Here is a 22,950-nt window from a genome sequence, read left to right on the forward strand (position 1 = left end):
ATGAAGGAACAGCGCTCCAAAACCCAGTGCTTCCAAATAAGCCTGTTGGATTTTACCCTGGTGTTTGTGTCATTTTAAAACTTTGTTTCCAGTGAATACAGCCCACACCTCCCACTGTTGCCAGGAAACTTTGCAATGCCAATGAAACAATAAACCTGCAGTCCTGAAAAATTTACAATTTTGAACAATACTAGCTACTCATTCACTGCTCCTTCTGAGACCGGCACTGGAAACTCGGTGCTGGTGGCTGAAAGAAATGAGAAGCTGTTGGATCTCACAGCTTTCAGCGAGAGTTTAAGCCTGACAGTAAGTTCAGGTAACCTTTACTGTGACCCAACTTTGTTACAGCTTCAGATCTCCACATCACAAGGCGTACAAAAAGTAGCTTTTCTTAAAAAAAAAGCACCTCAAGCTCAAAGTGCACACACTCACCCCCACTCCCCCACCACACTTTCTTTATTATTGGTCAGTTGAGTTGTCCCTTTGTAACTGGATCCTTCGTACAGCCGGGTAAAGCATGCAGCTGGGACGACTGAGTGAATCCTTTCCCGCAACGGCAGTTTCCATCACTGAAAAGGACATGAGTGAATCAGATGGGTTTTTGCCCTCTGAAAATGGTTTCATCCTTAGATTCTGAAGTTCAGATTACTGACCGAATCCCAATTCTGCCATCTGCCGCGACGGGATTCGAACCTGAGAGTCCCCAGAGCGGGGTTGTTAGCGGCGCTCGGCCATCGCTCCTTCCCTCCCCCCGCGATGGCACGTGAACGCGCTGGTGTCTCCCCAGGTGGGAGGAGCAGGTGAAGCCCTTCCGGCACTGACAGCAGGTGAACGGCCTCTCTCCGGTGTGGACCCACTGGTGGGTCAGCAGTGCAGCTGACTGAGTGAACCCCCTCCCGTACGTGGGACACGTGAATGGCTTCTCTCACTTGTGCGTCTCCAGATGGCTGATCCGACTGAAGCCCTTCCAGCACACTGAGCAGGTCAATGGCCTCTCCCCGCTGTGAATACGTCTGTGGGTTTCCAGCAGGGATGGGGAAGGGAATCCTTTCCCTCAGTCCCCACATTTCCACAGTTTCCCCATTGGGGGAGCTTTCCTTGTGTTGATCTGGGTTTGAAATTACAATCAGAACGGGGACATAGTCTATCCCCACCGTGAGGGATGAGACTTTGATTCCCCCAAGCTGAGTAAATGGTGTGAAGCACTTTTCACAGTCAGCGCACTGAATCTCCCTCACTCGGTGTCTCAGTATTCTTCCTGCCACACCAGTGTCCAAAATCTCTCAAGCAAACAACAGCAACCATGTCTTCTTGATTGGAATGGCTGCTGATATTCAAGTCCCAATGAATCAAGTGGCTCTGACAGAAGTTGATGTATCATTTGTTTTCAGATTTCTTTCGGCACGTTTTCCTGCAAAAAAAAATCACAAAATAAGTGATCATTGGCGGGACACTTAAACGAACATAACATAGGTGGCAGTTCCCGTAGTTTGCCAGATGCCTGCTGATCACATAATACCCAGCACACAGAAACCTGAAATCCCTCATGCAGCCAGATAGGCTGAGGTGAACGGCCTCTCTCCGGTGTGGACCCACTGGTGGGTCAGCAGTGCAGCTGACTGAGTGACCCCTCTCCCGTACATGGAGTTTTCCCGTAGAGGAAAACTCCATTCAAATCTAATCTAATCTAATCTTCAACTAAATGAATGTACATATATATATATATATATATATATATCAATATGCCAATCCTTTCAATGCGACTCAGTTCCATGAAAAATTACACTTTTAATTGTGAACATGAGGAAAAAAGCAATCATTTTCCAGCGTGCAAACTGCACACGTGCCAAACTGAGGGAATACACAAGGAAAATACCTAAAAGAGAGATAGAAAGTATTTGAGCACCTTTGCAGAATCTGCTCCCTCTCTGGATTCACTCCAGTTGCTACAAGTAAACCTCCCTGGGGGTCAGGCAGCCCCGCATCGGGAAGCACTGGGATGGTCAACTACGACCAGTTTACATGGAGAACACATCTCCACATGAAGCAGCCTCGAGGCAAACTTCACTTCCTTCCACTTAAAGTTCAAGACCCCTCAAAGCGAAATTCCCCAGGTAAGTTTGGAAGAATTTCTTTCAGGTGTTCACTAATCATTTCTATGAGCACTTTGTTCAAGTTTGAATATTGCGAGTTTTGATAATTAGTGATTCTGAGCGAAATCACAGTTCGAAAAACAGAATGTGGGAATTTAGACAGAGTTTATTTTTGCACAACAGGATATGACATGACAGCAGTGAAGATCTTTTGACGTCATTCTCAAACGTGCCTGCCACACGCCAGATGAAAAGCTGAATACTTCTCTGGAAAAACTGCCGAGCATTGCAGGAGAATGGCACAACGCGTGCGTGTTGGGACCATAACCCAAAAGAAAAACCATTCTCCCCTATTCATTCAACGTCGTCTTTAGCAGCTTTCCCGTATAACGGCGCTCTGTTCTGCACCTTGCCTTCTCATCCGCTTCCCAAAAGATCAAGTCTCTAAACTTCATTTGTGCAAAAATGCCCCATTTATTTTCGCAGAAAGCACCGTCGTGAAACAAGGTTGGGCTGCCTGGAGAACGAATGGGGAAGAAACCAGGCAAGTGAAATGGTGTCGACCCAGCAGAGCGAAGGTGGGCCGCATGGCGTCTATTCAGAGTGAAATCACAGTTCGACCAACAGAATGTGGGAAGTTAGAAAAAGTTTATATTTACACAGCCTCCATACGTCTGCGCAACACCATATAAGACGACAGCAGTGGAGATCTTTGACAACAGTCTCGTCAGACGAAAGGCTAAAGGGACCTGTGGAAAACGGAACTGTGCATAAGAGCAGAGTGGCGCAGCGGGAGCGTGCTGGGCCCATAACCCAGAGGTCGATGGATCGAAACCATCCTCTGCTATTGTTCACTGTCTCCTTGAGCGACTTGCCTTTGCGATGGGACTCCGTTTGGCATCTTGCCTTTCAAAAGACTTCCTGACTGTCTGAATGCCCCGTATCATACCATATAGTATGGCGAAACTCACACCGTTCAAGTGACGGGCTTTTGGAGGTCTGAGTGGTCTTCTCCTGTTCTTCGTTGGTTTCCGATGAACTGAACCGCAAAACCACTTCTCTGAGATGCCAATGAGCTGATAAAGTTGAAACGCATGCCTTGCGGTTTCGTGCCTTCCCTGCAGTAATTCGCCACGCCGGTTCCGACGTGAATGACAAGCAGATGTTCTGGAAACTCTTTGCTGCTTGCCATTCTTGGAGCAAAGTAGAATGTATTTCACACTGAGCAAGTTTCAGCTGGCTCAGAGTCTCCAGTGTACATTGCTCTCTTTCCCGCCAGCTCAGAGAGAGAACAATAGGAGGGACAAAGGAGTGAATAACGATCCGTGTGGGAGGGTGAATAACTGTTAATGGAGAGCGTTCGTGGCTAACAATAAGTAGTGTGTCGTAGCAGACTATGTGATAACAAGGGACTCGTATGTGTGTGGTAGGGGTCAAGGATATGGGGGATTTCAGGCCCTAAAATCGTGCAACTCGATCTTGAAGACCGGAGGGCTGTAGGGTTTTGAAGTGGAATATGAGGCGTTGTTCTTCCATCTGGAGCTGAGCTTTGCTGGAGCACTGCTGCAAGCCTGAGACAGAGATTTTGGCCAGGGAACAGGGTGGCGTGTTAAAGTGGCAGGAAAGCAGAAGCTCAGGTCCGTTTTTTGCGGGCAGAACCGAGGTGTTCTGCGAAGCAGTCATCCAGATTATACTTCATGCTCGGTTGGGGACACGACACTATGAGCGGCGAATGCAGGAGACTAGGTTGCGGCAAATGTGCAGGTGAAGTGCTGCTTCACCTGGAAGGTATGTTCGAGTCTGGAAGGATATTCAGGAGGGAGCGAGTAAATTGTGCTTCTGAGTGAAATCACGGTTCGCAAAAACAGAATGTGGCAATTTAGACAGAGTTAATATTTGCTTGTGGGTGATATGTCTGCCGGTGCGTGATGGGAGCATAACCCAGAAAGGAAACCATCTTTCCTATTCACTCAATGTTGTCTTTAGCAGCTTGTTGTGCACCTCGCCTTCTCATCTGCTTTCCAAAAATCTTCGACGTAAATATTTCACATTGATATACTGGCCCAAAATGCACAGTTGAGATGACACACTCGTGGAGGTCTGCGGGGTCTTCTCCTGTTCTCTGTACCCTACGTTGAGGAGGGTAATGCTTGTCACTGGTCAGTCCGGTGTCAGAGAAAAGTTTAGAAAGAAAACGGTTTAATTTTCTGCCAGTAGAGAGGGCCCTGTTCCTGGGGACGGGCAAACGGCAGCTCAGAGACAGAATGAGAAGCAGCTGTTCATAGAGTCATAGAGATGTACAGCATGGAAACAGACCCTTCGGTCCAACCCGTCCATGCCGACCAGATATCCCACCCCAATCTAGTCCCACCTGCCAGCACCCGGCCCATATACCTCCAAACCCTTCCTATTCATATATCCATCCAAACGCCACTTAAATGTTGCATTTGTACCAGCCTCCGCCACTTTCTCTGGCAGCTCATTCCATGCACGCACTACCCTCTGCGTGAAAATGTTGCCGCTTAGGTCTCTTTTATATCTTTCCCCTCTCACCCTAAATCTATGCCCTCTAGTTCTTGACTCCCCGACCCCAGGGAAAAGACTTTGCCTATTTATCCTATCCATGCCCCTCATAATTTTGTAAACCTCCATAAAGTCACCCTTCAGCCTCCGACGTTGCAGAGAAAACAGCCCCAGCCTGTTCAATGTCAACTATACTTCACTCTGAGCAAGACTCAGCTGGTTCAAGAGGTAGAGCGGGGGGTGGGGTGGAAGCGCGCTTGCTGTCTGGCTCGTTGGTCTAGGGGTATGATTCTCGCTTTGGGTCTTCGTCGACGTAGATTTGCGAGAGGTCCCGGGTTCAAATCCCGGACGAGCCCGCGGTTTATGCCTTGTGCAAAAGTGCCTCTTCCATTTTCTCAAAAAGTACGTTCGTTAAACGAGGTTGGGCTCCCTGGAGAACCAATGGGACAGAAAGCAGCGAAGTGTAATGATTGGAGGTTGCGGTGTTTGAGGGATGTCAGCGATGAGGGTGGATTGGAAATTTGGGATAGCTCTCTTCGGAGATCCGAAGTTTGAAATCTGGCCCCATTGAAGCTTTCCAAGTTACGCGAAGTCGAGACAGAGAAAGTAATGTAGTCAAAATGCTCCCACGCCTGAAAGGATCGGCAACGATTCGGCGGAGATTTAAAGTCATGAGGAAAAGAACCAAAAGTGACATTAGGGAGAACGCTTTCGTACAGGGAGTGATTGGGGTCAGTAAATCCCTAACTGACACTGACAAAGAGGCAGATTCATGAGACGCAAACGGGAATTCGGTGGTCATGTTTAAAGTAACAATGTGCAGAATTACATGGAGAAGGCAAGAGAATGATACGAATAGAGACCCACGTTTACTTACTGTGTCGACCCAGCAGAGCGAAGGTGGGCCGCATGGCGTCTATTCAGAGTGAAATCACAGTTCGACCAACAGAATGTGGGAAGTTAGAAAAAGTTTATATTTACACAGCCTCCATACGTCTGCGCAACACCATATAAGACGACAGCAGTGGAGATCTTTGACAACAGTCTCGTCAGACGAAAGGCTAAAGGGACCTGTGGAAAACGGAACTGTGCATAAGAGCAGAGTGGCGCAGCGGGAGCGTGCTGGGCCCATAACCCAGAGGTCGATGGATCGAAACCATCCTCTGCTATTGTTCACTGTCTCCTTGAGCGACTTGCCTTTGCGATGGGACTCCGTTTGGCATCTTGCCTTTCAAAAGACTTCCTGACTGTCTGAATGCCCCGTATCATACCATATAGTATGGCGAAACTCACACCGTTCAAGTGACGGGCTTTTGGAGGTCTGAGTGGTCTTCTCCTGTTCTTCGTTGGTTTCCGATGAACTGAACCGCAAAACCACTTCTCTGAGATGCCAATGAGCTGATAAAGTTGAAACGCATGCCTTGCGGTTTCGTGCCTTCCCTGCAGTAATTCGCCACGCCGGTTCCGACGTGAATGACAAGCAGATGTTCTGGAAACTCTTTGCTGCTTGCCATTCTTGGAGCAAAGTAGAATGTATTTCACACTGAGCAAGTTTCAGCTGGCTCAGAGTCTCCAGTGTACATTGCTCTCTTTCCCGCCAGCTCAGAGAGAGAACAATAGGAGGGACAAAGGAGTGAATAACGATCCGTGTGGGAGGGTGAATAACTGTTAATGGAGAGCGTTCGTGGCTAACAATAAGTAGTGTGTCGTAGCAGACTATGTGATAACAAGGGACTCGTATGTGTGTGGTAGGGGTCAAGGATATGGGGGATTTCAGGCCCTAAAATCGTGCAACTCGATCTTGAAGACCGGAGGGCTGTAGGGTTTTGAAGTGGAATATGAGGCGTTGTTCTTCCATCTGGAGCTGAGCTTTGCTGGAGCACTGCTGCAAGCCTGAGACAGAGATTTTGGCCAGGGAACAGGGTGGCGTGTTAAAGTGGCAGGAAAGCAGAAGCTCAGGTCCGTTTTTTGCGGGCAGAACCGAGGTGTTCTGCGAAGCAGTCATCCAGATTATACTTCATGCTCGGTTGGGGACACGACACTATGAGCGGCGAATGCAGGAGACTAGGTTGCGGCAAATGTGCAGGTGAAGTGCTGCTTCACCTGGAAGGTATGTTCGAGTCTGGAAGGATATTCAGGAGGGAGCGAGTAAATTGTGCTTCTGAGTGAAATCACGGTTCGCAAAAACAGAATGTGGCAATTTAGACAGAGTTAATATTTGCTTGTGGGTGATATGTCTGCCGGTGCGTGATGGGAGCATAACCCAGAAGGGAAACCATCTTTCCTATTCACTCAATGTTGTCTTTAGCAGCTTGTTGTGCACCTCGCCTTCTCATCTGCTTTCCAAAAATCTTCGACGTAAATATTTCACATTGATATACTGGCCCAAAATGCACAGTTGAGATGACACACTCGTGGAGGTCTGCGGGGTCTTCTCCTGTTCTCTGTACCCTATGTTGAGGAGGGTAATGCTTGTCACTGGTCAGTCCGGTGTCAGAGAAAAGTTTAGAAAGAAAACGGTTTAATTTTCTGCCAGTAGAGAGGGCCCTGTTCCTGGGGACGGGCAAACGGCAGCTCAGAGACAGAATGAGAAGCAGCTGTTCATAGAGTCATAGAGATGTACAGCATGGAAACAGACCCTTCGGTCCAACCCGTCCATGCCGACCAGATATCCCACCCCAATCTAGTCCCACCTGCCAGCACCCGGCCCATATACCTCCAAACCCTTCCTATTCATATATCCATCCAAACGCCACTTAAATGTTACATTTGTACCAGCCTCCGCCACTTTCTCTGGCAGCTCATTCCATGCACGCACTACCCTCTGCGTGAAAATGTTGCCGCTTAGGTCTCTTTTATATCTTTCCCCTCTCACCCTAAATCTATGCCCTCTAGTTCTTGACTCCCCGACCCCAGGGAAAAGACTTTGCCTATTTATCCTATCCATGCCCCTCATAATTTTGTAAACCTCCATAAAGTCACCCTTCAGCCTCCGACGTTGCAGAGAAAACAGCCCCAGCCTGTTCAATGTCAACTATACTTCACTCTGAGCAAGACTCAGCTGGTTCAAGAGGTAGAGCGGGGGGTGGGGTGGAAGCGCGCTTGCTGTCTGGCTCGTTGGTCTAGGGGTATGATTCTCGCTTTGGGTCTTCGTCGACGTAGATTTGCGAGAGGTCCCGGGTTCAAATCCCGGACGAGCCCGCGGTTTATGCCTTGTGCAAAAGTGCCTCTTCCATTTTCTCAAAAAGTACGTTCGTTAAACGAGGTTGGGCTCCCTGGAGAACCAATGGGACAGAAAGCAGCGAAGTGTAATGATTGGAGGTTGCGGTGTTTGAGGGATGTCAGCGATGAGGGTGGATTGGAAATTTGGGATAGCTCTCTTCGGAGATCCGAAGTTTGAAATCTGGCCCCATTGAAGCTTTCCAAGTTACGCGAAGTCGAGACAGAGAAAGTAATGTAGTCAAAATGCTCCCACGCCTGAAAGGATCGGCAACGATTCGGCGGAGATTTAAAGTCATGAGGAAAAGAACCAAAAGTGACATTAGGGAGAACGCTTTCGTACAGGGAGTGATTGGGGTCAGTAAATCCCTAACTGACACTGACAAAGAGGCAGATTCATGAGACGCAAACGGGAATTCGGTGGTCATGTTTAAAGTAACAATGTGCAGAATTACATGGAGAAGGCAAGAGAATGATACGAATAGAGACCCACGTTTACTTACTGTGTCGACCCAGCAGAGCGAAGGTGGGCCGCATGGCGTCTATTCAGAGTGAAATCACAGTTCGACCAACAGAATGTGGGAAGTTAGAAAAAGTTTATATTTACACAGCCTCCATACGTCTGCGCAACACCATATAAGACGACAGCAGTGGAGATCTTTGACAACAGTCTCGTCAGACGAAAGGCTAAAGGGACCTGTGGAAAACGGAACTGTGCATAAGAGCAGAGTGGCGCAGCGGGAGCGTGCTGGGCCCATAACCCAGAGGTCGATGGATCGAAACCATCCTCTGCTATTGTTCACTGTCTCCTTGAGCGACTTGCCTTTGCGATGGGACTCTGTTTGGCATCTTGCCTTTCAAAAGACTTCCTGACTGTCTGAATGCCCCGTATCATACCATATAGTATGGCGAAACTCACACCGTTCAAGTGACGGGCTTTTGGAGGTCTGAGTGGTCTTCTCCTGTTCTTCGTTGGTTTCCTATGAACTGAACCGCAAAACCACTTCTCTGAGATGCCAATGAGCTGATAAAGTTGAAACGCATGCCTTGCGGTTTCGTGCCTTCCCTGCAGTAATTCGCCACGCCGGTTCCGACGTGAATGACAAGCAGATGTTCTGGAAACTCTTTGCTGCTTGCAATTCTTGGAGCAAAGTAGAATGTATTTCACACTGAGCAAGTTTCAGCTGGCTCAGAGTCTCCAGTGTACATTGCTCTCTTTCCCGCCAGCTCAGAGAGAGAACAATAGGAGGGACAAAGGAGTGAATAACGATCCGTGTGGGAGGGTGAATAACTGTTAATGGAGAGCGTTCGTGGCTAACAATAAGTAGTGTGTCGTAGCAGACTATGTGATAACAAGGGACTCGTATGTGTGTGGTAGGGGTCAAGGATATGGGGGATTTCAGGCCCTAAAATCGTGCAACTCGATCTTGAAGACCGGAGGGCTGTAGGGTTTTGAAGTGGAATATGAGGCGTTGTTCTTCCATCTGGAGCTGAGCTTTGCTGGAGCACTGCTGCAAGCCTGAGACAGAGATTTTGGCCAGGGAACAGGGTGGCGTGTTAAAGTGGCAGGAAAGCAGAAGCTCAGGTCCGTTTTTTGCGGGCAGAACCGAGGTGTTCTGCGAAGCAGTCATCCAGATTATACTTCATGCTCGGTTGGGGACACGACACTATGAGCGGCGAATGCAGGAGACTAGGTTGCGGCAAATGTGCAGGTGAAGTGCTGCTTCACCTGGAAGGTATGTTCGAGTCTGGAAGGATATTCAGGAGGGAGCGAGTAAATTGTGCTTCTGAGTGAAATCACGGTTCGCAAAAACAGAATGTGGCAATTTAGACAGAGTTAATATTTGCTTGTGGGTGATATGTCTACCGGTGCGTGATGGGAGCATAACCCAGAAGGGAAACCATCTTTCCTATTCACTCAATGTTGTCTTTAGCAGCTTGTTGTGCACCTCGCCTTCTCATCTGCTTTCCAAAAATCTTCGACGTAAATATTTCACATTGATATACTGGCCCAAAATGCACAGTTGAGATGACACACTCGTGGAGGTCTGCGGGGTCTTCTCCTGTTCTCTGTACCCTATGTTGAGGAGGGTAATGCTTGTCACTGGTCAGTCCGGTGTCAGAGAAAAGTTTAGAAAGAAAACGGTTTAATTTTCTGCCAGTAGAGAGGGCCCTGTTCCTGGGGACGGGCAAACGGCAGCTCAGAGACAGAATGAGAAGCAGCTGTTCATAGAGTCATAGAGATGTACAGCATGGAAACAGACCCTTCGGTCCAACCCGTCCATGCCGACCAGATATCCCACCCCAATCTAGTCCCACCTGCCAGCACCCGGCCCATATACCTCCAAACCCTTCCTATTCATATATCCATCCAAACGCCACTTAAATGTTGCATTTGTACCAGCCTCCGCCACTTTCTCTGGCAGCTCATTCCATGCACGCACTACCCTCTGCGTGAAAATGTTGCCGCTTAGGTCTCTTTTATATCTTTCCCCTCTCACCCTAAATCTATGCCCTCTAGTTCTTGACTCCCCGACCCCAGGGAAAAGACTTTGCCTATTTATCCTATCCATGCCCCTCATAATTTTGTAAACCTCCATAAAGTCACCCTTCAGCCTCCGACGTTGCAGAGAAAACAGCCCCAGCCTGTTCAATGTCAACTATACTTCACTCTGAGCAAGACTCAGCTGGTTCAAGAGGTAGAGCGGGGGGTGGGGTGGAAGCGCGCTTGCTGTCTGGCTCGTTGGTCTAGGGGTATGATTCTCGCTTTGGGTCTTCGTCGACGTAGATTTGCGAGAGGTCCCGGGTTCAAATCACGGACGAGCCCGCGGTTTATGCCTTGTGCAAAAGTGCCTCTTCCATTTTCTCAAAAAGTACGTTCGTTAAACGAGGTTGGGCTCCCTGGAGAACCAATGGGACAGAAAGCAGCGAAGTGTAATGATTGGAGGTTGCGGTGTTTGAGGGATGTCAGCGATGAGGGTGGATTGGAAATTTGGGATAGCTCTCTTCGGAGATCCGAAGTTTGAAATCTGGCCCCATTGAAGCTTTCCAAGTTACGCGAAGTCGAGACAGAGAAAGTAATGTAGTCAAAATGCTCCCACGCCTGAAAGGATCGGCAACGATTCGGCGGAGATTTAAAGTCATGAGGAAAAGAACCAAAAGTGACATTAGGGAGAACGCTTTCGTACAGGGAGTGATTGGGGTCAGTAAATCCCTAACTGACACTGACAAAGAGGCAGATTCATGAGACGCAAACGGGAATTCGGTGGTCATGTTTAAAGTAACAATGTGCAGAATTACATGGAGAAGGCAAGAGAATGATACGAATAGAGACCCACGTTTACTTACTGTGTCGACCCAGCAGAGCGAAGGTGGGCCGCATGGCGTCTATTCAGAGTGAAATCACAGTTCGACCAACAGAATGTGGGAAGTTAGAAAAAGTTTATATTTACACAGCCTCCATACGTCTGCGCAACACCATATAAGACGACAGCAGTGGAGATCTTTGACAACAGTCTCGTCAGACGAAAGGCTAAAGGGACCTGTGGAAAACGGAACTGTGCATAAGAGCAGAGTGGCGCAGCGGGAGCGTGCTGGGCCCATAACCCAGAGGTCGATGGATCGAAACCATCCTCTGCTATTGTTCACTGTCTCCTTGAGCGACTTGCCTTTGCGATGGGACTCCGTTTGGCATCTTGCCTTTCAAAAGACTTCCTGACTGTCTGAATGCCCCGTATCATACCATATAGTATGGCGAAACTCACACCGTTCAAGTGACGGGCTTTTGGAGGTCTGAGTGGTCTTCTCCTGTTCTTCGTTGGTTTCCTATGAACTGAACCGCAAAACCACTTCTCTGAGATGCCAATGAGCTGATAAAGTTGAAACGCATGCCTTGCGGTTTCGTGCCTTCCCTGCAGTAATTCGCCACGCCGGTTCCGACGTGAATGACAAGCAGATGTTCTGGAAACTCTTTGCTGCTTGCAATTCTTGGAGCAAAGTAGAATGTATTTCACACTGAGCAAGTTTCAGCTGGCTCAGAGTCTCCAGTGTACATTGCTCTCTTTCCCGCCAGCTCAGAGAGAGAACAATAGGAGGGACAAAGGAGTGAATAACGATCCGTGTGGGAGGGTGAATAACTGTTAATGGAGAGCGTTCGTGGCTAACAATAAGTAGTGTGTCGTAGCAGACTATGTGATAACAAGGGACTCGTATGTGTGTGGTAGGGGTCAAGGATATGGGGGATTTCAGGCCCTAAAATCGTGCAACTCGATCTTGAAGACCGGAGGGCTGTAGGGTTTTGAAGTGGAATATGAGGCGTTGTTCTTCCATCTGGAGCTGAGCTTTGCTGGAGCACTGCTGCAAGCCTGAGACAGAGATTTTGGCCAGGGAACAGGGTGGCGTGTTAAAGTGGCAGGAAAGCAGAAGCTCAGGTCCGTTTTTTGCGGGCAGAACCGAGGTGTTCTGCGAAGCAGTCATCCAGATTATACTTCATGCTCGGTTGGGGACACGACACTATGAGCGGCGAATGCAGGAGACTAGGTTGCGGCAAATGTGCAGGTGAAGTGCTGCTTCACCTGGAAGGTATGTTCGAGTCTGGAAGGATATTCAGGAGGGAGCGAGTAAATTGTGCTTCTGAGTGAAATCACGGTTCGCAAAAACAGAATGTGGCAATTTAGACAGAGTTAATATTTGCTTGTGGGTGATATGTCTGCCGGTGCGTGATGGGAGCATAACCCAGAAGGGAAACCATCTTTCCTATTCACTCAATGTTGTCTTTAGCAGCTTGTTGTGCACCTCGCCTTCTCATCTGCTTTCCAAAAATCTTCGACGTAAATATTTCACATTGATATACTGGCCCAAAATGCACAGTTGAGATGACACACTCGTGGAGGTCTGCGGGGTCTTCTCCTGTTCTCTGTACCCTACGTTGAGGAGGGTAATGCTTGTCACTGGTCAGTCCGGTGTCAGAGAAAAGTTTAGAAAGAAAACGGTTTAATTTTCTGCCAGTAGAGAGGGCCCTGTTCCTGGGGACGGGCAAACGGCAGCTCAGAGACAGAATGAGAAGCAGCTGTTCATAGAGTCATAGAGATGTACAGCATGGAAACAGACCCTTCGGTCCAACCCGTCCATGCCGACCAGATATCCCACCCCAATCTAGTCCCACCTGCCAGCACCCGGCCCATATACCTCCAAACCCTTCCTATTCATATATCCATCCAAACGCCACTTAAATGTTGCATTTGTACCAGCCTCCGCCACTTTCTCTGGCAGCTCATTCCATGCACGCACTACCCTCTGCGTGAAAATGTTGCCGCTTAGGTCTCTTTTATATCTTTCCCCTCTCACCCTAAATCTATGCCCTCTAGTTCTTGACTCCCCGACCCCAGGGAAAAGACTTTGCCTATTTATCCTATCCATGCCCCTCATAATTTTGTAAACCTCCATAAAGTCACCCTTCAGCCTCCGACGTTGCAGAGAAAACAGCCCCAGCCTGTTCAATGTCAACTATACTTCACTCTGAGCAAGACTCAGCTGGTTCAAGAGGTAGAGCGGGGGGTGGGGTGGAAGCGCGCTTGCTGTCTGGCTCGTTGGTCTAGGGGTATGATTCTCGCTTTGGGTCTTCGTCGACGTAAATTTGCGAGAGGTCCCGGGTTCAAATCCCGGACGAGCCCGCGGTTTATGCCTTGTGCAAAAGTGCCTCTTCCATTTTCTCAAAAAGTACGTTCGTTAAACGAGGTTGGGCTCCCTGGAGAACCAATGGGACAGAAAGCAGCGAAGTGTAATGATTGGAGGTTGCGGTGTTTGAGGGATGTCAGCGATGAGGGTGGATTGGAAATTTGGGATAGCTCTCTTCGGAGATCCGAAGTTTGAAATCTGGCCCCATTGAAGCTTTCCAAGTTACGCGAAGTCGAGACAGAGAAAGTAATGTAGTCAAAATGCTCCCACGCCTGAAAGGATCGGCAACGATTCGGCGGAGATTTAAAGTCATGAGGAAAAGAACCAAAAGTGACATTAGGGAGAACGCTTTCGTACAGGGAGTGATTGGGGTCAGTAAATCCCTAACTGACACTGACAAAGAGGCAGATTCATGAGACGCAAACGGGAATTCGGTGGTCATGTTTAAAGTAACAATGTGCAGAATTACATGGAGAAGGCAAGAGAATGATACGAATAGAGACCCACGTTTACTTACTGTGTCGACCCAGCAGAGCGAAGGTGGGCCGCATGGCGTCTATTCAGAGTGAAATCACAGTTCGACCAACAGAATGTGGGAAGTTAGAAAAAGTTTATATTTACACAGCCTCCATACGTCTGCGCAACACCATATAAGACGACAGCAGTGGAGATCTTTGACAACAGTCTCGTCAGACGAAAGGCTAAAGGGACCTGTGGAAAACGGAACTGTGCATAAGAGCAGAGTGGCGCAGCGGGAGCGTGCTGGGCCCATAACCCAGAGGTCGATGGATCGAAACCATCCTCTGCTATTGTTCACTGTCTCCTTGAGCGACTTGCCTTTGCGATGGGACTCCGTTTGGCATCTTGCCTTTCAAAAGACTTCCTGACTGTCTGAATGCCCCGTATCATACCATATAGTATGGCGAAACTCACACCGTTCAAGTGACGGGCTTTTGGAGGTCTGAGTGGTCTTCTCCTGTTCTTCGTTGGTTTCCGATGAACTGAACCGCAAAACCACTTCTCTGAGATGCCAATGAGCTGATAAAGTTGAAACGCATGCCTTGCGGTTTCGTGCCTTCCCTGCAGTAATTCGCCACGCCGGTTCCGACGTGAATGACAAGCAGATGTTCTGGAAACTCTTTGCTGCTTGCCATTCTTGGAGCAAAGTAGAATGTATTTCACACTGAGCAAGTTTCAGCTGGCTCAGAGTCTCCAGTGTACATTGCTCTCTTTCCCGCCAGCTCAGAGAGAGAACAATAGGAGGGACAAAGGAGTGAATAACGATCCGTGTGGGAGGGTGAATAACTGTTAATGGAGAGCGTTCGTGGCTAACAATAAGTAGTGTGTCGTAGCAGACTATGTGATAACAAGGGACTCGTATGTGTGTGGTAGGGGTCAAGGATATGGGGGATTTCAGGCCCTAAAATCGTGCAACTCGATCTTGAAGACCGGAGGGCTGTAGGGTTTTGAAGTGGAATATGAGGCGTTGTTCTTCCATCTGGAGCTGAGCTTTGCTGGAGCACTGCTGCAAGCCTGAGACAGAGATTTTGGCCAGGGAACAGGGTGGTGTGTTAAAGTGGCAGGAAAGCAGAAGCTCAGGTCCGTTTTTTGCGGGCAGAACCGAGGTGTTCTGCGAAGCAGTCATCCAGATTATACTTCATGCTCGGTTGGGGACACGACACTATGAGCGGCGAATGCAGGAGACTAGGTTGCGGCAAATGTGCAGGTGAAGTGCTGCTTCACCTGGAAGGTATGTTCGAGTCTGGAAGGATATTCAGGAGGGAGCGAGTAAATTGTGCTTCTGAGTGAAATCACGGTTCGCAAAAACAGAATGTGGCAATTTAGACAGAGTTAATATTTGCTTGTGGGTGATATGTCTGCCGGTGCGTGATGGGAGCATAACCCAGAAGGGAAACCATCTTTCCTATTCACTCAATGTTGTCTTTAGCAGCTTGTTGTGCACCTCGCCTTCTCATCTGCTTTCCAAAAATCTTCGACGTAAATATTTCACATTGATATACTGGCCCAAAATGCACAGTTGAGATGACACACTCGTGGAGGTCTGCGGGGTCTTCTCCTGTTCTCTGTACCCTATGTTGAGGAGGGTAATGCTTGTCACTGGTCAGTCCGGTGTCAGAGAAAAGTTTAGAAAGAAAACGGTTTAATTTTCTGCCAGTAGAGAGGGCCCTGTTCCTGGGGACGGGCAAACGGCAGCTCAGAGACAGAATGAGAAGCAGCTGTTCATAGAGTCATAGAGATGTACAGCATGGAAACAGACCCTTCGGTCCAACCCGTCCATGCCGACCAGATATCCCACCCCAATCTAGTCCCACCTGCCAGCACCCGGCCCATATACCTCCAAACCCTTCCTATTCATATATCCATCCAAATGCCACTTAAATGTTGCATTTGTACCAGCCTCCGCCACTTTCTCTGGCAGCTCATTCCATGCACGCACTACCCTCTGCGTGAAAATGTTGCCGCTTAGGTCTCTTTTATATCTTTCCCCTCTCACCCTAAATCTGTGCCCTCTAGTTCTTGACTCCCCGACCCCAGGGAAAAGACTTTGCCTATTTATCCTATCCATGCCCCTCATAATTTTGTAAACCTCCATAAAGTCACCCTTCAGCCTCCGACGTTGCAGAGAAAACAGCCCCAGCCTGTTCAATGTCAACTATACTTCACTCTGAGCAAGACTCAGCTGGTTCAAGAGGTAGAGCGGGGGGTGGGGTGGAAGCGCGCTTGCTGTCTGGCTCGTTGGTCTAGGGGTATGATTCTCGCTTTGGGTCTTCGTCGACGTAGATTTGCGAGAGGTCCCGGGTTCAAATCCCGGACGAGCCCGCGGTTTATGCCTTGTGCAAAAGTGCCTCTTCCATTTTCTCAAAAAGTACGTTCGTTAAACGAGGTTGGGCTCCCTGGAGAACCAATGGGACAGAAAGCAGCGAAGTGTAATGATTGGAGGTTGCGGTGTTTGAGGGATGTCAGCGATGAGGGTGGATTGGAAATTTGGGATAGCTCTCTTCGGAGATCCGAAGTTTGAAATCTGGCCCCATTGAAGCTTTCCAAGTTACGCGAAGTCGAGACAGAGAAAGTAATGTAGTCAAAATGCTCCCACGCCTGAAAGGATCGGCAACGATTCGGCGGAGATTTAAAGTCATGAGGAAAAGAACCAAAAGTGACATTAGGGAGAACGCTTTCGTACAGGGAGTGATTGGGGTCAGTAAATCCCTAACTGACACTGACAAAGAGGCAGATTCATGAGACGCAAACGGGAATTCGGTGGTCATGTTTAAAGTAACAATGTGCAGAATTACATGGAGAAGGCAAGAGAATGATACGAATAGAGACCCACGTTTACTTACTGTGTCGACCCAGCAGAGCGAAGGTGGGCCGCATGGCGTCTATTCAGAGTGAAATCACAGTTCGACCAACAGAATGTGGGAAGTTAGAAAAAGTTTATATTTACACAGCCTCCATACGTCTGCGCAACACCATATAAGACGACAGCAGTGGAGATCTTTGACAACAGTCTCGTCAGACGAAAGGCTAAAGGGACCTGTGGAAAACGGAACTGTGCATAAGAGCAGAGTGGCGCAGCGGGAGCGTGCTGGGCCCATAACCCAGAGGTCGATGGATCGAAACCATCCTCTGCTATTGTTCACTGTCTCCTTGAGCGATGGGACTCCGTTTGGCATCTTGCCTTTCAAAAGACTTCCTGACTGTCTGAATGCCCCGTGTCATACCATATAGTATGGCGAAACTCACACCGTTCAAGTGACGGGCTTTTGGAGGTCTGAGTGGTCTTCTCCTGTTCTTCGTTGGTTTCCTATGAACTGAACCGCAAAACCACTTCTCTGAGATGCCAATGAGCTGATAAAGTTGAAACGCATGCCTTGCGGTTTCGTGCCTTCCCTGCAGTAATTCGCCACGCCGGTTCCGACGTGAATGACAAGCAGATGTTCTGGAAACTCTTTGCTGCTTGCAATTCTTGGAGCAAAGTAGAATGTATTTCACACTGAGCAAGTTTCAGCTGGCTCAGAGTCTCCAGTGTACATTGCTCTCTTTCCCGCCAGCTCAGAGAGAGAACAATAGGAGGGACAAAGGAGTGAATAACGATCCGTGTGGGAGGGTGAATAACTGTTAATGGAGAGCGTTCGTGGCTAACAATAAGTAGTGTGTCGTAGCAGACTATGTGATAACAAGGGACTCGTATGTGTGTGGTAGGGGTCAAGGATATGGGGGATTTCAGGCCCTAAAATCGTGCAACTCGATCTTGAAGACCGGAGGGCTGTAGGGTTTTGAAGTGGAATATGAGGCGTTGTTCTTCCATCTGGAGCTGAGCTTTGCTGGAGCACTGCTGCAAGCCTGAGACAGAGATTTTGGCCAGGGAACAGGGTGGCGTGTTAAAGTGGCAGGAAAGCAGAAGCTCAGGTCCGTTTTTTGCGGGCAGAACCGAGGTGTTCTGCGAAGCAGTCATCCAGATTATACTTCATGCTCGGTTGGGGACACGACACTATGAGCGGCGAATGCAGGAGACTAGGTTGCGGCAAATGTGCAGGTGAAGTGCTGCTTCACCTGGAAGGTATGTTCGAGTCTGGAAGGATATTCAGGAGGGAGCGAGTAAATTGTGCTTCTGAGTGAAATCACGGTTCGCAAAAACAGAATGTGGCAATTTAGACAGAGTTAATATTTGCTTGTGGGTGATATGTCTGCCGGTGCGTGATGGGAGCATAACCCAGAAGGGAAACCATCTTTCCTATTCACTCAATGTTGTCTTTAGCAGCTTGTTGTGCACCTCGCCTTCTCATCTGCTTTCCAAAAATCTTCGACGTAAATATTTCACATTGATATACTGGCCCAAAATGCACAGTTGAGATGACACACTCGTGGAGGTCTGCGGGGTCTTCTCCTGTTCTCTGTACCCTATGTTGAGGAGGGTAATGCTTGTCACTGGTCAGTCCGGTGTCAGAGAAAAGTTTAGAAAGAAAACGGTTTAATTTTCTGCCAGTAGAGAGGGCCCTGTTCCTGGGGACGGGCAAACGGCAGCTCAGAGACAGAATGAGAAGCAGCTGTTCATAGAGTCATAGAGATGTACAGCATGGAAACAGACCCTTCGGTCCAACCCGTCCATGCCGACCAGATATCCCACCCCAATCTAGTCCCACCTGCCAGCACCCGGCCCATATACCTCCAAACCCTTCCTATTCATATATCCATCCAAACGCCACTTAAATGTTGCATTTGTACCAGCCTCCGCCACTTTCTCTGGCAGCTCATTCCATGCACGCACTACCCTCTGCGTGAAAATGTTGCCGCTTAGGTCTCTTTTATATCTTTCCCCTCTCACCCTAAATCTATGCCCTCTAGTTCTTGACTCCCCGACCCCAGGGAAAAGACTTTGCCTATTTATCCTATCCATGCCCCTCATAATTTTGTAAACCTCCATAAAGTCACCCTTCAGCCTCCGACGTTGCAGAGAAAACAGCCCCAGCCTGTTCAATGTCAACTATACTTCACTCTGAGCAAGACTCAGCTGGTTCAAGAGGTAGAGCGGGGGGTGGGGTGGAAGCGCGCTTGCTGTCTGGCTCGTTGGTCTAGGGGTATGATTCTCGCTTTGGGTCTTCGTCGACGTAGATTTGCGAGAGGTCCCGGGTTCAAATCCCGGACGAGCCCGCGGTTTATGCCTTGTGCAAAAGTGCCTCTTCCATTTTCTCAAAAAGTACGTTCGTTAAACGAGGTTGGGCTCCCTGGAGAACCAATGGGACAGAAAGCAGCGAAGTGTAATGATTGGAGGTTGCGGTGTTTGAGGGATGTCAGCGATGAGGGTGGATTGGAAATTTGGGATAGCTCTCTTCGGAGATCCGAAGTTTGAAATCTGGCCCCATTGAAGCTTTCCAAGTTACGCGAAGTCGAGACAGAGAAAGTAATGTAGTCAAAATGCTCCCACGCCTGAAAGGATCGGCAACGATTCGGCGGAGATTTAAAGTCATGAGGAAAAGAACCAAAAGTGACATTAGGGAGAACACTTTCGTACAGGGAGTGATTGGGGTCAGTAAATCCCTAACTGACACTGACAAAGAGGCAGATTCATGAGACGCAAACGGGAATTCGGTGGTCATGTTTAAAGTAACAATGTGCAGAATTACATGGAGAAGGCAAGAGAATGATACGAATAGAGACCCACGTTTACTTACTGTGTCGACCCAGCAGAGCGAAGGTGGGCCGCATGGCGTCTATTCAGAGTGAAATCACAGTTCGACCAACAGAATGTGGGAAGTTAGAAAAAGTTTATATTTACACAGCCTCCATACGTCTGCGCAACACCATATAAGACGACAGCAGTGGAGATCTTTGACAACAGTCTCGTCAGACGAAAGGCTAAAGGGACCTGTGGAAAACGGAACTGTGCATAAGAGCAGAGTGGCGCAGCGGGAGCGTGCTGGGCCCATAACCCAGAGGTCGATGGATCGAAACCATCCTCTGCTATTGTTCACTGTCTCCTTGAGCGATGGGACTCCGTTTGGCATCTTGCCTTTCAAAAGACTTCCTGACTGTCTGAATGCCCCGTATCATACCATATAGTATGGCGAAACTCACACCGTTCAAGTGACGGGCTTTTGGAGGTCTGAGTGGTCTTCTCCTGTTCTTCGTTGGTTTCCTATGAACTGAACCGCAAAACCACTTCTCTGAGATGCCAATGAGCTGATAAAGTTGAAACGCATGCCTTGCGGTTTCGTGCCTTCCCTGCAGTAATTCGCCACGCCGGTTCCGACGTGAATGACAAGCAGATGTTCTGGAAACTCTTTGCTGCTTGCAATTCTTGGAGCAAAGTAGAATGTATTTCACACTGAGCAAGTTTCAGCTGGCTCAGAGTCTCCAGTGTACATTGCTCTCTTTCCCGCCAGCTCAGAGAGAGAACAATAGGAGGGACAAAGGAGTGAATAACGATCCGTGTGGGAGGGTGAATAACTGTTAATGGAGAGCGTTCGTGGCTAACAATAAGTAGTGTGTCGTAGCAGACTATGTGATAACAAGGGACTCGTATGTGTGTGGTAGGGGTCAAGGATATGGGGGATTTCAGGCCCTAAAATCGTGCAACTCGATCTTGAAGACCGGAGGGCTGTAGGGTTTTGAAGTGGAATATGAGGCGTTGTTCTTCCATCTGGAGCTGAGCTTTGCTGGAGCACTGCTGCAAGCCTGAGACAGAGATTTTGGCCAGGGAACAGGGTGGCGTGTTAAAGTGGCAGGAAAGCAGAAGCTCAGGTCCGTTTTTTGCGGGCAGAACCGAGGTGTTCTGCGAAGCAGTCATCCAGATTATACTTCATGCTCGGTTGGGGACACGACACTATGAGCGGCGAATGCAGGAGACTAGGTTGCGGCAAATGTGCAGGTGAAGTGCTGCTTCACCTGGAAGGTATGTTCGAGTCTGGAAGGATATTCAGGAGGGAGCGAGTAAATTGTGCTTCTGAGTGAAATCACGGTTCGCAAAAACAGAATGTGGCAATTTAGACAGAGTTAATATTTGCTTGTGGGTGATATGTCTGCCGGTGCGTGATGGGAGCATAACCCAGAAGGGAAACCATCTTTCCTATTCACTCAATGTTGTCTTTAGCAGCTTGTTGTGCACCTCGCCTTCTCATCTGCTTTCCAAAAATCTTCGACGTAAATATTTCACATTGATATACTGGCCCAAAATGCACAGTTGAGATGACACACTCGTGGAGGTCTGCGGGGTCTTCTCCTGTTCTCTGTACCCTATGTTGAGGAGGGTAATGCTTGTCACTGGTCAGTCCGGTGTCAGAGAAAAGTTTAGAAAGAAAACGGTTTAATTTTCTGCCAGTAGAGAGGGCCCTGTTCCTGGGGACGGGCAAACGGCAGCTCAGAGACAGAATGAGAAGCAGCTGTTCATAGAGTCATAGAGATGTACAGCATGGAAACAGACCCTTCGGTCCAACCCGTCCATGCCGACCAGATATCCCACCCCAATCTAGTCCCACCTGCCAGCACCCGGCCCATATACCTCCAAACCCTTCCTATTCATATATCCATCCAAACGCCACTTAAATGTTGCATTTGTACCAGCCTCCGCCACTTTCTCTGGCAGCTCATTCCATGCACGCACTACCCTCTGCGTGAAAATGTTGCCGCTTAGGTCTCTTTTATATCTTTCCCCTCTCACCCTAAATCTATGCCCTCTAGTTCTTGACTCCCCGACCCCAGGGAAAAGACTTTGCCTATTTATCCTATCCATGCCCCTCATAATTTTGTAAACCTCCATAAAGTCACCCTTCAGCCTCCGACGTTGCAGAGAAAACAGCCCCAGCCTGTTCAATGTCAACTATACTTCACTCTGAGCAAGACTCAGCTGGTTCAAGAGGTAGAGCGGGGGGTGGGGTGGAAGCGCGCTTGCTGTCTGGCTCGTTGGTCTAGGGGTATGATTCTCGCTTTGGGTCTTCGTCGACGTAGAGTTGCGAGAGGTCCCGGGTTCAAATCCCGGACGAGCCCGCGGTTTATGCCTTGTGCAAAAGTGCCTCTTCCATTTTCTCAAAAAGTACGTTCGTTAAACGAGGTTGGGCTCCCTGGAGAACCAATGGGACAGAAAGCAGCGAAGTGTAATGATTGGAGGTTGCGGTGTTTGAGGGATGTCAGCGATGAGGGTGGATTGGAAATTTGGGATAGCTCTCTTCGGAGATCCGAAGTTTGAAATCTGGCCCCATTGAAGCTTTCCAAGTTACGCGAAGTCGAGACAGAGAAAGTAATGTAGTCAAAATGCTCCCACGCCTGAAAGGATCGGCAACGATTCGGCGGAGATTTAAAGTCATGAGGAAAAGAACCAAAAGTGACATTAGGGAGAACGCTTTCGTACAGGGAGTGATTGGGGTCAGTAAATCCCTAACTGACACTGACAAAGAGGCAGATTCATGAGACGCAAACGGGAATTCGGTGGTCATGTTTAAAGTAACAATGTGCAGAATTACATGGAGAAGGCAAGAGAATGATACGAATAGAGACCCACGTTTACTTACTGTGTCGACCCAGCAGAGCGAAGGTGGGCCGCATGGCGTCTATTCAGAGTGAAATCACAGTTCGACCAACAGAATGTGGGAAGTTAGAAAAAGTTTATATTTACACAGCCTCCATACGTCTGCGCAACACCATATAAGACGACAGCAGTGGAGATCTTTGACAACAGTCTCGTCAGACGAAAGGCTAAAGGGACCTGTGGAAAACGGAACTGTGCATAAGAGCAGAGTGGCGCAGCGGGAGCGTGCTGGGCCCATAACCCAGAGGTCGATGGATCGAAACCATCCTCTGCTATTGTTCACTGTCTCCTTGAGCGACTTGCCTTTGCGATGGGACTCCGTTTGGCATCTTGCCTTTCAAAAGACTTCCTGACTGTCTGAATGCCCCGTATCATACCATATAGTATGGCGAAACT

General features: G+C 48.6%; 6 non-coding genes across 6 annotated transcripts; all 6 read left to right on the forward strand.

Annotated features, from left to right (window-relative positions):
• Positions 1 to 4,882: 4,882 nt before the first annotated feature.
• Positions 4,883 to 4,972, forward strand: trnap-ugg (transfer RNA proline (anticodon UGG)). The gene is given in 2 exon segments: positions 4,883 to 4,918; positions 4,937 to 4,972. It is a non-coding gene; the product is annotated as a tRNA-Pro (tRNA).
• A 2,755-nt stretch (positions 4,973 to 7,727) lies between these two features.
• trnap-ugg (transfer RNA proline (anticodon UGG)) lies at positions 7,728 to 7,817 on the forward strand. Its single transcript is given in 2 exon segments — positions 7,728 to 7,763; positions 7,782 to 7,817. It is a non-coding gene; the product is annotated as a tRNA-Pro (tRNA).
• A 5,600-nt stretch (positions 7,818 to 13,417) lies between these two features.
• Positions 13,418 to 13,507, forward strand: trnap-ugg (transfer RNA proline (anticodon UGG)). Its single transcript is given in 2 exon segments — positions 13,418 to 13,453; positions 13,472 to 13,507. It is a non-coding gene; the product is annotated as a tRNA-Pro (tRNA).
• Positions 13,508 to 16,262: 2,755 nt separating this feature from the next.
• Positions 16,263 to 16,352, forward strand: trnap-ugg (transfer RNA proline (anticodon UGG)). The gene is given in 2 exon segments: positions 16,263 to 16,298; positions 16,317 to 16,352. It is a non-coding gene; the product is annotated as a tRNA-Pro (tRNA).
• Positions 16,353 to 19,094: 2,742 nt separating this feature from the next.
• On the forward strand, positions 19,095 to 19,184 carry trnap-ugg (transfer RNA proline (anticodon UGG)). Its single transcript is given in 2 exon segments — positions 19,095 to 19,130; positions 19,149 to 19,184. It is a non-coding gene; the product is annotated as a tRNA-Pro (tRNA).
• A 2,742-nt stretch (positions 19,185 to 21,926) lies between these two features.
• trnap-ugg (transfer RNA proline (anticodon UGG)) lies at positions 21,927 to 22,016 on the forward strand. The gene is given in 2 exon segments: positions 21,927 to 21,962; positions 21,981 to 22,016. It is a non-coding gene; the product is annotated as a tRNA-Pro (tRNA).
• Positions 22,017 to 22,950: the final 934 nt, after the last annotated feature.

Source organism: Chiloscyllium plagiosum, unplaced genomic scaffold (assembly GCF_037043375.1).
Source record: "Chiloscyllium plagiosum isolate Xiang-an unplaced genomic scaffold, Cpla_swu_hap1 HiC_scaffold_27, whole genome shotgun sequence".
NCBI classification, from domain to species: domain Eukaryota; kingdom Metazoa; phylum Chordata; class Chondrichthyes; order Orectolobiformes; family Hemiscylliidae; genus Chiloscyllium; species Chiloscyllium plagiosum.